This window comes from Magallana gigas, chromosome 9, assembly GCF_963853765.1.
Source record: "Magallana gigas chromosome 9, xbMagGiga1.1, whole genome shotgun sequence".
NCBI classification, from domain to species: domain Eukaryota; kingdom Metazoa; phylum Mollusca; class Bivalvia; order Ostreida; family Ostreidae; genus Magallana; species Magallana gigas.
In genome coordinates, this window is record NC_088861.1 from 11,562,632 (window position 1) to 11,577,182 (window position 14,551).

Sequence of the window (14,551 nt, forward strand, 5' to 3'; positions counted from 1 at the left end):
CAGGTGGGGGGGGGGGGGGGGGGGCTGCCCCCTTTTTTTGCGCAGCAAAGACTTTTCTTAGATATATGCAAAAAATTGAATTAACATATAGTTGCCCCCCCCCCCCCACTTTTATGGGACCATGTAAAAAATTGAATTGAAAATATGGAAGTAATCAGTGAAATAGAAGTTCACACCCCCCCCCCTTCCCCCCGGATTAGGATTTTTTTTTTTGCTTGTCAAGATTTTTTGGATGAGTCTCCCCCCCCCCCCCCCCCACACACGCTTTCAAAAACGGTGCCACGTACCTGGTTTGCTGAAGGGTTCGACCAATCGATAAACGGGATGTGTAGATTTCAGTCATGTCGTCAGTTTCTACATTATAATGAAAACCATCGATCGGATATAATTATGCATGTACGTACAATGTCTTGTCCTACAGAGTTCATTACGAGGAGTGCTCGGAAATTCATAAAACATTTACTCTTTTTTTCCTTGGAAAAGAGACTGACTTTTCAAAATTCACTAAAAAGTAAAACTGACAGATTTGCGTACGTCCAAAGACAACTAGTGTCCTTTTCAAAATTTAGATTATTGATTTATAATCTAAATTTTGTAAAGCACACTAGGTCTAAAACTGGGATTTTTACTTCAACATTCAAAATTAAAACAAAACCTTTACACAGCAAAGAATTGCAAGCTCTGTAACTCGTTTATATAACTCAACGAATTACACTCAAATTTTGGTTGGCTATTAAAAATGCCTTTAAGTTTCTGAAGCATTGTAAACATTAAAATCGGAAAAAAAAATTTTGACCAAAATCGTGACCATGCCCCTTTAAAGGGGCATGGTCACGATTTTGGTCAAAGATTTGTTTTTCGATTTTAATGTTTACAATGCTTCAGTGAGGCATTTTAATAGGCAACCACAATTTTAGTGTCATTTGATGAGTTATAAACGAGTTACAGAGCTTGCAATTCTTCCCTATGTAAACAAAGTGTTTAATTGTTTACATTTTGAATGTTGAAGTGAAAAATCAAAAAGACCTAAAATGAATGTATTAATCGTTAGGAACTGTTTATTTATGCTTAAAATGAATTATAAGATAGACAAACCAACAAGATTTTTCACCGGTATATTCGACATATGTAAACAAAACAGGGCACGAGCCTTGTTTACATGACGAAGAATTGTGAGCCCTGTATATTGCTTTAAATTCAACGACAGTGAGTGGCACCAAAACTTCATTTGATTATTAGAAATGCATTCCTAAAGCATTGCAAAATATAAAACAGAAAAATAAAATTTTACCAAAATCGCGACCATGCCCTTTTGATCATATTTAAGTACGCAGTTTAATTTGGAGGGGTGGGGTGAGTGTCCAAGGCTTATTTTCTGAAAAATTACAAATATTGTGAATTTAAATACTTTGAATTTTCCAGGGGGGTCGGACCCCCATCTTCCCATCTGGATCAGCGCTTGAACTTGGACAAGTATACAGGCAGTGTGCATTTTTTATTTACGAATGAATCGCTCTATGTATATAGAAAGAAGAACTGATTTTCATGCAAAAATAGTTAGTTTAGGTCGTATAAACGGAGAGAAAATGTATAAATTGAAATGACAAAGTTTATTTCTGTCTCATGTTCATATTCAAATTATGTAAATAAATAGCAATTTAATCCATACAACTTGTAATTTTCTTTATCCGCCAATTTTCTTTTTCTTTAAATCAAATACAATGGCTGTAAATGGGTCTGATCTAGACATACAGGGACATACCAAAAGTATGTCACTATTTTTTCTATTAATTAATTTTCTCAATTCAACTTGAAGAAAATTCGGTAACTGAACCCTTTACCGATAACAGTATATATATATTATTTCCATAGTCTTCGTAACGAATATATTTCTCTTCATATGATCTTATACTAATACTTAGTTGACGGGTAACAAAGAGGTAGATATTGAGGGCCCAATTATGCTAACTTCAATTTAGATTTTAACTTTTAATCAATTTCAATAAGACCATACACGTAAGCGTAAAAAAACCAATTGCTTTTGTATGAGATATTTGCAAGTACACTGTTTTATACAGAGAGATTCATGTACAATCTCTAAAAAGCGAATTTTAGCGATGTACAATTTGCATAAAATGTAGCACTAAAATGTTACACTATAAACAGAGCAAATTTATTACCCCCCCCCCCCCCAAAAAAAAGGAGGAGGGTGCAGGAGTTATCTTCCTTTGAATACACTCTTCACTGTACAGCAGCAGTTGCATCGGAAAAATGGAAGAAGTAAGTGAAGTTGTATACAGAAGGTACAATGAAAACATAGGCCTGTACTGTATACAGTTCGTTTGCAATACTTGAGACAGACAAATTGCTGAATGCTGTAATTTAACCCTATGTAACAATGTTTAATTGGCTTTAATGAACCTGAAGAATTAAAAATTGGTAGTAACAGCTGATGACTAACGTTAACGTTAACTTTAAGAAAAACGGCATGGGGCCTCATGATTGTGTACTAGAGTTTACTTTTTATAAGAGGGCCGGGTCATTCATAAAATAATAGAATTCACTATATGTGTATTATTAGTGCTGTTGTGTTTTAATGACTACTTGCACTACTCTATGTCAGTCGGGCATTCTTTACATCTATATTCCTTTCAATAATGTTATTATTTTAACATTCAGACCTTAAATTCATAACAAAGAACATCTTTGAAAGAGAACAAATTAATGTGTTAATTAATTTCTTTATCCGTTAACAAGTATAAGGTTGTTGCTCTTGCTTGAATATTGTTATCATCATCATCATCATCATCATCATCATCATCATCATCATCATCATCATCCTTTCCTTTTCAAAGTGCAACTTTTAATTCTTAAAATGTATGCAGTACTGGATTGGTAAATTACATAATGATATTGTATTTCATTCTTACATTTAATATCATTGTAGGTTTAAACTGTTTATTGTAATTCGTAGTAAAAGTAGTATATCATTCCCCTAATGCAAATTATTCACAGGATTTGACGCAACAAGTAAAACAATGTCCCAAAATAAACCTATCGCTGCAGAACATTTGTAAGATAATATATAATTTATGTCCCTGATTTTACATTTATGCCCTCTGAATGAGACAAATTCTGCAAAGCATTCATATTTTACAGACTCCTCTTCCTGTCCTGGAAGCCAGATAATTTCAGGAATAATCTCTCTGCACTCGGACACCAAGATGAAGCTTGAGGTATATCTCGTAGTTCATGTAGAACAAATCGGTCTGAAATAATAGCGGTATTTCATGATCCGTATCTTTAGGGACTCCCATAACGGCACTCTTATAGTGATGGATCATATTGATGAGAAGTGATGAATATTGATTTTTTTTTCTTCTAAGAGTTTCAGAACACTAGGGTCAATTAAGGTCTAAACATGAGACTATTTACTGTGGCTGATCTAGTTGATCAGTTTATAGTCGCTATTTTCTCAACTAAATGAACTATTAAAAGCTGGTTCATGTACTTTTATGCTATATTTTGAATTGCCTAGGCTTATGAGTTTATTCAACATGTTTGCTCAGCAGGGTACAAATTGATTTTTATATGCTAATAATCACTTTTGTTTTCATAGGTCATCTGTATAATGCCATTAACACTGTAAGATTTTACTCCTTGTATTGGGATTGGTTCAATATTTACATATACTTTGAACATGTTGAAGCTACTCTAATGATAGTTTTGTCATTTTGTAAATTGTATAAATATAACTGTCTCCTTTTCCTCTAGCCTAATCTTGACTTTTGTTCTGGTCAGAAGCTTTATCTCTCTCTCTCTCTCTCTCTCTCTCTCTCTCTGCACGAGAGTAGGTAGCTAGGGTAGCGAACTCAGTATTGTGTCAAGTAGTAAGAATCATTTCCTTCTGACAAAATATATTCTAATTGATGCACTTTTAACCATAAAGTGCACATTGTCACATCAAATGTTAGAAAGATGGCTATAATACACTGTTTGATATTATCAAAGAAAATGACTCAGGCTTTGATGCATGACTTTTTAGTTTAATTAGTGACTTTTTACGTTAATTAGTGATAATAAACATGAGAAAGATTTAAGATTTCCTCTATTTGTTTACAGCAAGATTTTAATTATTGGGTTTTTTTGTTTTTTACTTGTAATAGATTATTACTCAATAATGCATTTCACTTTTTTAAAGTTCATTTTCAGGTTCAATTTCCAATGGTGAAAGAAAAAAAAATCAAGACAAATTTGAGAGGAAAAAAGAAAATTAACTTCATGGATTTCAACCCGATTGGTATGTACATCCCAAGTTAGAATATCAATCAGTTGGATTGCTTGCCATTGCATATTCTAAATGAAAGAGGTTGGGAAAAAATCCATATCCTTTCAAAGACTCTCTCTCTCTCTCTCTCTCTCTCAGTTGATCATTATATGAATTAATAATCTACATACTTTAAAACTGTTGCATTTTTAATAACTCTAAAATAGATTAAGCGAAAAGATGAAAAATTGATATAAATGAAATATTTTTTATTCAACAAATCTCTCAAGATGATGAATTGGAGAGAAGGTAAACTTAATACCAAGGAAAAGCTAGTGAAATGGCTTAAAATCAAGTGACAAGATGTTTTCCTTGTCTTTTTTCCATCAGATTGAGTTCCCTGATATCTGAAAAGATAATATCATACTGGTCAGGAAATTAATTGCTTGATTTACACATCCAAAACCTTACTCCAAGCATATATCTGAATACACTGCCTCTACTGGACCATATTGCATCAAACTCATGTTTATAATAAAGATTTGGAGTAGTGATGTGTTTTTTTTCCTTTTTGCCCCCCAACCAATGATTGGTAACAATGTCATTTCAGCTCTACTTGTTTAAGCAACACTGGCCATGTTGAGTCAGAGGAAACTATTGATTTTTGCTGGTTGATGACTTTGAGAATCGCTGCCGAGAGATTCATAGACTTCGCTTGCTACAGAAGCACATGGACCTTAAACGTACTACACATTGACGATAACGGTATAGTCTGACTCGAGATCCACCAACCACGTGCTAGTGCAAACTCACAGAGATCTGACTCATAATGCGAGCAAGGGACCTTTAATTGAATTGCATCCCAGACATGGAGTAAAAATCTGGATTTTTTTTATTGGACCGAGGACTGCAGGATTTTCATACATGATCTGTAAGGCTTTTCTCTTTTTTAGTACTGTGCTTTTTGTAGATAAATGATATTGTAATTTAAATTCTATAAAGGACTATATATGGTTTGAGCCTAAAATGGCCCCCTAAAATGAACATTGACATTTTACTGTAATTCTTTGTTTTATTTGTACAAAAATACATTTGAAGTTTTTTCATAATTTTCATTTTGATTTTAGTGCCCACAATTTAAAAATATGACATTACAAAGTTTACCTTTTCCCGCCATTTTCTCATTTTTAGTATAAAACGGCTTGTTTTGAAGCAGTTTTTCTTTAAGGAAACATTGAGCGACTGCTTGAACAAACAAAATATTTTCACCAAAGATGTATTTTTCCAATACTTATAAGTGACAAAAAGTTCGTTCTTGTTCAAAGAGTCGCTCTATATTTCCCATCCGAAAAAAGGTAAGGAAAGTGTCAAATTTTGATTGATTTTGATTGAATAATTAAAATAGCGTCACTTCTGACGTCATATACTGCCAGTGAATGCATATAATTCAAATTAATAGGTGAAAAACATATTTCATGTCAACTCTTTTATAAGATAACACAACAAATTAATGTACCTGAATCATTTTAAAAATAGCGAATTATGGGGGCCAAATTTGACTAATATCATATATAGTTCTTTAATATGTAAACAATCATATAGTAGTATGATATCGGAATCAGCTCAGTCACCAGTGGTCACATAATTATATAAGCTCGAGTCATTTACTTGTTGATTCAGTATGGAATAGATTATGCATGTATACAAAAGTAATGTATATAAAATTTACGTTTGCTAAAATTATTCTTATAGCATGTATAGAGTAAATTAAACAGAGAGAAGAAATTGAATATAATTTTGAATTTGATTGTGAGATAATCTCACAAAGTTATTCATATCAATTTGAGCAATCTTTATTTTTTCTTTAATTTTTTTTTTATTTTATTCTATTCTATTAGAGTATCTTCTTGTTAATCAAATATATTATTTTCCATACAATGCAAACAAAAAATTACAGGTATTGAAAAGTCTTAATTAGTACAGTATATGTACGAAAAATTACCAACATCAAAATCTTAATTGTATGATAATAGCAATTACCTAGTAACATTTAATTGAATTTTCAGTCACATAAAATTTAATTTTCTTTAATCCTTGAATGGGTTTTGTTCATCTTGGAATAAAAAAAACAAAACATTGATCTGCCTATGCAAAATACAACATTTAAATGAAAGCAAAGAATGTTTATTTACGGTATATATTCATAATAAAAAATCACCATGGTACAATTGCATTATCTATTTTGCATGCATGCTCACATTAAAAATTAAAACTGCTATTAAATTCCATTTGATATATAAACCACAGATTTTATTCAATTTGTAATATATATAAAAAAAAAAATAAACTGCTTAAAACTGCAGACTCTTTGAAGAAATATATTTGGTACTTCAATTTTGTTTAATAATTCATACAATTCTTCATCTAGTATATTAGATTTGTCTAGCATGATGATAAGTGCAAGCTATTCTGCAGGGTAACTTATCACTGACAACTTGTTGAATCCCGTGAATCAAACCTTTATATGCACAAATCAATCATTTGTGGATATACAAACATTGTGGGGAATATAATTATTCATTATATTCTACACTCTAAATATTTTTATGGTGCAGAGTGTTTCTCAAATTCACAGAATGGACAGATTTAATAAACCAATGCTGTCATGTCTAATAAAAATGTGGGCCTGTGGAAATACAGGGCTATATCAAATTCCATGCGTCGCGTATTCCATTGAAAATCGAGATTCACATTGTTCGATCATTGATTCTGTTCCTGGTGCATTGGATGCTTTGTAATTCATGGCATTTATTGCTTTTCAGTTTAGGGTCAAGATTTCCTCAGTAGGATCAAACTGACTTTTTGGTGGCATAAATTCTACCGTCAATGCCATTTTAACTTTTTAATGAATGTCAGATATGCTTCTGTTCCCATAATAAAAGGTGCTTATGGAGCCCGAGATTGAATTATTATTTTATTGATATTGTCTCCATTACTGTGTTATGCTAAAAATTACGTAATCTAGCTACCACTGTTACCATTATTGAAGCCTGGAATTTATTTCCTCATAAGTCATCATTGATAATACTCACCACACTGACATAAATGTTTTCCAAATAAATCTTCTACTTCAAGACAATAGGACTTAACAGTCAAGAAGTGATATGAAACTGCCATTTTTATCTAAAATTCAGTTTTCAGGGGTTTTTTCAGTTTAATTCATCAGCAATCATGAACTTATTAATGCACTTTTGTGTCTCTCTTACTTTAAATTTAATTTGATTTTAAAAATAACGTTTTTTCCTTATTGATTCAACAATGATCAAGAATTTATCAATGATATTTTTATTTTTTCTTCGATTTTGCATCAATCAGCCTACCGGTACATTTTATCTGCCATTCCAGATGATGGTGAACAAACTACTCACCAGATTTAATAGCTCCAAATTTTTTTAAAAAATAAGATAGGGGGCTATGACCATAATTAATTATTTAATAATCATGATAATTAAAAAAAAAAAATCCAAATATTTTTAAAAGATTTCAAGTTTGAATATTTTTTTTTTCATACAGAGCCGACCTTCCTCATCTAAAGGAGATAAATACTGTGGAATCATTAATTTTCGTGGAGGCCAATTTTCGTGGATTGCTTAAATTTTACAGCTTTGTTGGGACGTAATTTCGTGTATTCTCTCAAACCTACAGAAGAAATATGACTTTATTACCCTAATTTATTAATTCATGGAGGATGTTAATTCGTTGATGAGAGGTACCCACGAATTCCACGAAAATTGAGCCACCACGAAATCTAATGATTCCACAGTATATGGTTAAAAAAAGGCCACCCAGCCCTCTAAATAGTCACTGATAATGCTCCATGTCAGAGAAGCATAATGCTTCATGTCAGAGAAGCAGCATCTGCTAACTACCTAGCATTGTGTTTTAGAAGTCTGCAACGGCACACAGTGTTTTTCTTTCGGTCATCAGCTTTCTTTGTTTACTAATTGATTTTTCCCTCTTTAAGCCCACTCCAGTTCTCTTTACTGAGCAATTAATTGGCCTTTATGAGACTTTCAGGTCGGTAAACTCTGTATTGCAGAGTTGGAGACTCTTTGACAACATGTGAAGGGTGATGGTTACTTGGCGCTTGTTGTGTCTGTTTGCTTGGTTCTTCATCAAACAGGTTGCAGTCATCATAGTCTTGTACGTAGTTTATAAGCATATTTCCCCATGTCGTAGTCATTAATACATAATTATGTCACATAAATTTTTGTGAATTTTTTTACCATTCCCACAATCAATTATGAAATATCTTATTTCTTCCCACCCCCTTGATGAAATTTTGACCCTCCCCCCCCCCATGACTCAACATATATGGGCTTGTTTTCTTACATGTATGTAGGCATTTGCAAGCTCATTAGTCATATATATCCTTGTTCCAAAGTATTGTCACTGACAGTGGTACATGTATACTTCTTTTCAAAATGATTTACATTGTGATGAATTTTCGGAAAACATGACTCATTGCAAATTCACAAAAATTTCCATAAATGCAAACATCCCATTAAAGTCCACACTATCTCTATAAGCTCGTAGACTCCTCATCACATAAGCTGGGCTGGAAAAATAAAACTGGAAAAGATGTCTGTCATTCAAAAGGCCTGTGTTTGAAAATCTTGGAGAATTTTTTCTCATCAAGTAACCACATTGCAGTCTCCTTCTAAGCTTGCAGGCTCCTTATCCCATATTAGGTCTGAGAGTCACAAATCTCAAAACTGCTCCCGTAATCTTATCCCATAGACCTACATGTATGTCAATGTTATATTGTAATTGCCTCCTCACCCCATTGGCCTCAAAGTGATGGAACATCTTTACCATTGATAATTTGTTCTATACAAATACTGGTTGCTACAAATAATATGTGGTAGCAAGAACCTGGTTCTTCTTTCTGATGGAAATCTATTGGGCATACCTTCCCATATAATTTAAAAGCATGTATAAAAAGTTTTGAATTATCTCAGTGAAGGGTAATTGTTCATGTCTGACACAGCTTTGGAATTCAACTCTTTTTGTATTACTATACTTCAGAAACTTTATTTGTGATTTCCTTCCATAAAAACCTCAGTATAACTGAAATAATTGGTTCATTAGCAAAGAATTGGTGACGACCTCTCTGAAATCATTATGAATCTCTGTAAAGGGAAAACAAAAATTCACGATCCATTTGGTATTCTTCTTAGAAATCATACTTACCACTAAAACTGCCATATTTCATCAATATTTCATGAGTTATTGAAGTAGCGTCTTCGCAGAAAAAGATATATAATGGGGAATTTATTCTCGCAGATTATGGATTAGACATGCAACAATGACTCTGAGGAGAAAAGTATGAAAGTTCTGATGAATATTGACACGTCAGCCAGCCTTTAATTTTTGTGTGTATAAAAAAAATGAGGAGGGATTGAGATAAATGTATCTAAACCCCCCCCCCCCCAACCCCAAATCATCTCAAAACTGATGTAGTCCTGGAAGTATAAATGGAATCTTTATGAATAACATTAATACCTGTAGAAAATTGCATCCAGTGAAGATTGTACGGTTGAATGTGCTATCAAAATGAAGTGTTTTCATCAGTTTTTCTGTCAGTTCCAAATCTTTTAATACGTACACAGAAGAAAATTCTACTCCACTAAGGAGGTATCCTATGACACCTCCATGATGTGATATACTTTCTTTCAAAATAATAAAATTAACCGCTACTCACAGCTTCCAGCATAAAAGAGATACTTATAGTGTCTTAAGTTAGTTAGTGGATGACAAAAGTGAACTAGCTCTATAGATCAGTAATCAGAGGGATATAGAAAGTCTTTTGAGTGGGGGATCTATAGCTCTTAAGGGGGTGAGCTAATAGTAGCAGGAGCTCTTGATATGGTCTTTCATGGTTTTTCTACCAAGCCTTAAGTGGACAATTTGGAAAGACGTTAAGATTGTTTTTTAAGTCTTGCCCTGATTCTAGTGGAATCTGGTGTAGGTACATGTACCAACATTTTGAAAAAGATACATGCACTCTCATTACAGTGGCTGTGAGCTATCTAGAGTATAAAGCTAATTAAATAGTTTCTAAGATTTTCATGATTTAAAAGACCCGAAAGCTATATATGGCGTCAACCAACAAAGCAAATCAGAATTTATTGTATTAATTTGTTTCGTTCATACATTTACGCTACACCGAGTATAAACAGCTATTGACATTATTTTTTTCTTCCTGTCATTTTATTTCATGGCTGTCAGTTTTGTTTTGATGACAGAAGAAAAATTGATTACATGGTTCAAGTGCGAGAAATGGATTTTTTTTACACTACATAATGATGTTTTTTTTTCTCTCCTTCTATTTGGCATGCATAAATAAATTATTCCTTCTGTTTATATTTGAGTGATAAATGGCCACGATTCTTTGTAAACTATTGATGTCCTTGACGTACTGAAGACGAAGATATTAAAAATTTAATAATGATACATATTTCAATATGCAATGATATTAATGTCATAATTAGATTATAATGTATTTGAAACAATGAAGTTCAGGTGATTGGCAATTGTGAACACTAGCCGTTAAATTCCCTATCCCTGTAACAAAATTGTTTCATGAGCAGCCATTCTGCTTTTCAGGCCTTTGATGGTAGCACTGATCCATTGAGAATAGCTATACAGTGATACTATTTCAGATTCCGAAAGCAGGTCAAAGAGAATCAAGTATGGTAGCAATTTAAGTTATTGTTTCTGCCTTATAAATATTGAATAAACATTTCAGATTTAGAACAAAGATGAATTCACTCTCTCAATTACTTAACACATTGATAATTTTGATGAATAAGATTATTGCCTTTATTTGCTGAATGGTATACTAAACTTGCAATTAAGGTAAGGTTTGCGGCTTGCATTTTTTAGAGGTTGTACCAAAGTTACATACCATTTTGTTCACTATACTAAAGTCTTTTTTCTCATGAAATTCAAATGAATTTTTCCTGTCCCGTTTTATAACTACAAAAGGTCAAAGTTCATGATTTCCAATTTTCATTTTGATGAAATGTAAACAATTTCGTGAAAATATGTACATTTTATATGTGACTATTATGGGGGTTATTTATGCTTAAAATGTTCGAAAATAATATCACTATTAACATCATGATTCACTTTTATTGAATTCTGATGAACTAACTAAAAATAGAATAAAATGCAACAAAAGTCTTAATTTTGGACTACTATTATGTAAACGAAAACATCTTATTTAAAACCTTTCCAAGTCCACCGATTTCAGGAAAAACGTATCTTAGAATATGTGTAATCTGATGTTTCTAAAACACTATTCAAAACCATATGATGCGGATTTCGTTTTCGTGGAAATTGATAAAATGCTTGTGTCCTCTTATTTTTTCATTGAAACTAAAAAAAACCCGCGAAATAAAAAAACCTGAAATCAATTATGACGTCATATAAATTTTGACGTCATAACTGAAATAAAGGGTAGTTGGTGTTACGTCACAATAAAAATGTGTGAGTTATCTCCCTGTAACCGCAAACCTTACCTTAATTCATAGAGATATGAACTTTAGATAAAACAGTTTTATAAGGGTTAATTGAAATAGAGTCCAAATTACCGGTAAGTATTTGCCTGTTGTTTACAACAAATGATTAGTACTTCGTATAATTTTCAGGCATCCTTTTACTTTAATTTGTTAATCTCTGGTAAGAGTCTGGTATAGAAAGAACAGAATAGTAAGACTAAACTTGCAATCTGAATCAGCAATGAACCATGAATTTTATATTTGCATTTCCATTGTTCTTTCCCACTGTAAGCCCATGCGGAGGAGCTGCAATTATTTCTCTATAATCGCAATTGCTCTGTCAGTATACTATGACGTCATAAAGGTGTAACGTTATATATACTTTTCCATGACGTTATAGATTTAAACCACTATACGATACATCATGTGTTTTTCTCCAACTCGATTAAAATTGACGTATTTACATGTAATACATGTATTAAAACATGTTTTTGATAACATTTTAAAGGAATTACTGTTATAACATATCATTGATTCTGTTAATAAATCTATGTGAATTAAAAAGATACATTACAGTCTGAATGTTTACTTTTGATGTAATAGCTAAATGTCAGGTCTAAGGCTAATATAGGGTATTTGCGAGTGGTAAAATGCAAATATAAGTAATAAACAACGATTATTTAGTGAACATGGCGTTATGAATAGCAACTGCTCTGCTGGCATATTTTCCATGATGCGCTAGCGCGCATCATGGAATATGCCAACAGAGCATTAATTGCTATTCATAACGCCATGTTCACTAAATAACGTTGTTAATTTCTTAAATAAGTATTTTCTGTACCATATGGCATATTTAAATACATGTAATATATTGCAAGCCCTTTTTTTTGTACTGATCATTGACAAATATCATATTTTTTATTTAGCTTCAATCAGAGTAGTAGACTCTTCATTATAGTTTTCTCCACAGAAATATAAAAATAACAGCTAGAGCTCTTTTCAATCTGTCATTGAATAGTACATGAACTTTGTATTTATTACAATTAAAGCATCTCCAACACAACTATTACAGCTCCTAATTTGTTCTAAAACATTCATCATCCAAAATCTAGTAATTAAAATAAGTGTGGGTAACTATTTCTACAGACTGTACTTGAAGACTAGACACTTAAAAATCTCAACCAAATATTCATAATATAGGCTAATTTAAAGCATGATAAATTTTTAATGTCCCACAGAAATCCAATCATTTTAATTTTGATGTTCAATATTACCCTTCATTGTTGGATTTGAAGACCAGTAAACATTATAGAATGAAATTGATGATGTGTGTATATACTAGTACTACCCAATCAGGAAAATATTTCAAAGAAATCGCAGGTAGGCATTAATCCACCAGCGAGTAATGAGAATTTAATTGCTGTTCCAGTGCTTCTTTGCCATGGAGACTGGATGCTATTGTAACAGTATAATGGCTGATTAAAACGTGTAAGGCCATATATATGCATGGCCTCATCAATTAATTGATCAGAGATGATCATTTACTAATTGTAATAGCTTGACTGTGTGGTGTGCATTTAAAATATATTGATAGGGAGGGAACTTAATATTAGAGGACGCAGCTTATGAAACCTTTATACGGACTCCGGAGGCAAGATGGACAAGCGAGATAAAAATTTCATCATCGATGATGCATTGAACTTGGTCTCTAGCTATCTTCACTCTGTGACGGAATCTGAATTAGAAAAAAAGAGATGAAAAGAAAATTACAGCTTCTTGTTTAGGGAACACTATTGACTGGGCTGGAAAATTGTTTGGAGAAATGATAGTTTCTCATGGCAACATGCTGCTATTTGAAATTTTTCTTTGTGTGCTTTCTTGATCAATTTCCCCTTGATATTTTCAAAAAGGGACCGGCATCCATTTCAGATAATCTGGTCTAATGATAGTTTTATTTTAAAGATATTGCGCATTGATCCTTGTGGCCAAATGGAACAAGATCTGTGAGCTGGATCTCGTTTCTGAACATCACGAGTTTTATTGCATTGGGCAGTGATTGTAGTTTCTCTCTCTATATATATCTGGTTGAATCATCATATTTGCATGTAAATTTTTGGTTACAATTTTTTTTACTTCTTTAATGGTACCGGCTGTACAGTTTGTTCGTTCATTTTGCAATCTTGATTTTGGATGGTCTTTGATATACCGGTAGACAGTCTAAGATCTGTTTGTCTGCCAGAGCCAATATCTTCTTGCTTTCCCGATGAAATAGCATACACTAAGCTACCATGCAAATTGTTTCATGATTTTATCATATTAAATAGGAGGAGTGCATGCAACCTTACGCAAAAGTTGATATATACCTCAAAAAATTATATAATTTGTATTTTAAACAATCAGATTCTATTTCAACTTTCTATATAATATGCAGTCAGGTCTGGGTTGAAAACTTATTGAGACTATGTACATGTACACTGTTATTATGCAAGTTGTAGTACCGGTAATGACAAACAAATGTATATAACTATTCAATGGATAATGGATAATTTAAGCTAAAAATTTTTCTCAATCTGTAAAAGATCAAATATAACTCACATCCTCCTCTTTACCCTTGCATGTAAGTTCCCAGTAGATGAGCTGATGCGTAAAATCATGTACATCAAACAATGATATGTACAGTGTAATATTTTTCAAAAGTAAATGAACAAACCATTTGTTA

At 32.4% G+C, this 14,551-nt stretch overlaps 1 protein-coding gene across 2 annotated transcripts in view; it reads left to right on the plus strand.

The window, feature by feature from the left end:
• Positions 1-3,160: 3,160 nt before the first annotated feature.
• LOC105335934 (tubby-related protein 4) overlaps positions 3,161-14,551 on the plus strand; it is an 82,327-nt gene continuing 70,936 nt past the window's right edge. The window contains exons 1-3 of one of the 2 annotated variants that reach the window (XM_034479219.2): positions 3,161-3,236; positions 4,202-4,300; positions 4,878-5,198. The gene's annotated coding sequence lies outside the window, so the exon portion shown is untranslated. The remainder of the gene's footprint in view (positions 3,237-4,201; positions 4,301-4,877; positions 5,199-14,551) is intronic. The other variant, XM_034479223.2, reaches the window with a different exon arrangement.